Below are 1,997 nucleotides of genomic sequence, written 5' to 3' on the forward strand. Positions count from 1 at the left end.
CAAGAAATAACTAAGATCAGAGCAGAACTGAAGGAGATAGAGACACAAAAAACCCTCCAAAAAATCAATGAATCCAGGAGCTGGTTTTTTGAAAAGATCAACAAAATTGATACACCACAAGCAAGACTAATAAAGAAGAAAAGAGAGAAGAATCAAATAGATGCAATAAAAAAATGATAAAGGGGATATCATCACTGGTCCCACAGAAATACAAACTACCATCACAGAATACTGTAAACACTTCTATGCAAATAAATGAAAAAATCTAGAAGAAATGGATAAATTCCTGGACACATATACCTTCCCAATACTAATCCAGGAAGAAGTTGAATCTCTGAATAGACCAATAACAGGCTCTGAAATTGAGGCAACAATTAATAGCCTACCAACCAAAATAAGTCCAGGACCAGATGGATTCACAGTCAAATTCTACCAGAGGTGAAAGGAGGAGCTGATACTACTCCTTCTGAAACTACTCCAATCAATAGAAAAAAAAAAGGAATCCTCCCTAACTCATTTTATGAGGCCAGCATCATCCTGATACCAAAGCCTGACAGTGATACAACAAAAAAAGAGAATTTTAGACCAATATCCCCGATGAAAATCAGTGCAAAGTCCTCAATAAAATACTGGCAACATGAATCCAGAAACATATCAAAAAACTTATCCATCATGACCAACTGGGCTTCATCCCTGGGATGCAAGGCTGTTTCAACATAAGCAAATCAATAAACACAATCCAGCATATAAACAGAACCAACAACAAAAACCACATGATTATCTCAATAGATGCAGAAAAGGTCTTTGACAAAATTCAACAGCCCTTCATGCTAAAAACTCTCAATAAATTCGGTATTGATGGGATGTATCTCAAAATAATAAGAGCTATTTATGACAAACCCACGGCCTATATCATACTGAATGGGCAAAAACTGGAAGCATTCCCTTGGAAAACTGGCAGAAGACAGGGATGACTTCTCTCACCACTCCTATTCAACATAGTGTTGGAAGTTCTGGCTAGGGCAATCAGGCAGCAGAAAGAAATAAAGGGTATTCAGTTAGGAAAAGAGGAAGTCAAATTGTCCCTGTTGCAGATGACATGATTGTATATCTAGAGAAACCCCATTGTTTCAGCCCAAAATCTCCTTAGGCTGATAAGCAACTTCAGCAAAGTCTGAGGATACAAAATCAATGTGCAAAAATCACAAGCATTCTTATACAACAATAACAGACAAACAGAGAGCCAAATCATGAATGAACTCTCATTCACAATTGCTTCAAAGAGAATAAAATACCTAGGAATCCAACTTACAAGGATGTGAAGGACCTCTTCAAGGAGAACTAGAAACCACTGCTCAACAAAATAAAAGAGGATATCAACAAATGAAAGAATATTCCATGCTCATGGATAGGAAAAATCAGTATCGTGAAAATGGCCATACTACCCAAGGTAATTTATACATTCAATGCCATCCCCATCAAGCTACCAATGACTTTCTTCACAGAATTGGAAAAAACTACTTTAAAGTGCATATGGAACCAAAAAAGAGCCCGCATTGCCAAGTCAATCCTAAGCCAAAAAAATAAAGCTGGAGGCATCACGCTACCTGACTTCAAACTGTACTACAAGGCTACAGTAACCAAAACAGCATGGTACTGCTACCAAAACAGAGATATAGACCAATGGAACAGAACGGAGCCCTCAGAAATAATACCACACATCTACAACCATCTGATCTTTGACAAACCTGACAAAAACAAGAAATGAGGAAAGGATTCCATATTAAACAAATGGTGCTGGGAAAACTGGCTAGCCATATGTAGAAAGCTGAAACTGGATCCATTCCTTACACCTTATACAAAAAATTAATTTGAGATGGATTAAAGACTTAAATGTTGAACCTAAAACCACAAAAACCCTAGAAGAAAACCTAGGCAATACCATTCAGGACATAGGCATGGGCAAGGACTTCATGTCTAAAACACCAAAAGCAACG

General features: G+C 37.4%; 1 protein-coding gene across 2 annotated transcripts in view; it reads right to left on the reverse strand.

Annotated features, from left to right (window-relative positions):
- Nucleotides 1–1,997, reverse strand: part of CCSER1 (coiled-coil serine-rich protein 1) — a 721,948-nt gene that overhangs the window by 628,051 nt on the left and 91,900 nt on the right. The window lies entirely within an intron of this gene.

The sequence above is a fragment of the Mandrillus leucophaeus genome, unplaced genomic scaffold (genome assembly GCF_000951045.1).
Source record: "Mandrillus leucophaeus isolate KB7577 unplaced genomic scaffold, Mleu.le_1.0 Scaffold406, whole genome shotgun sequence".
NCBI lineage: Eukaryota > Metazoa > Chordata > Mammalia > Primates > Cercopithecidae > Mandrillus > Mandrillus leucophaeus.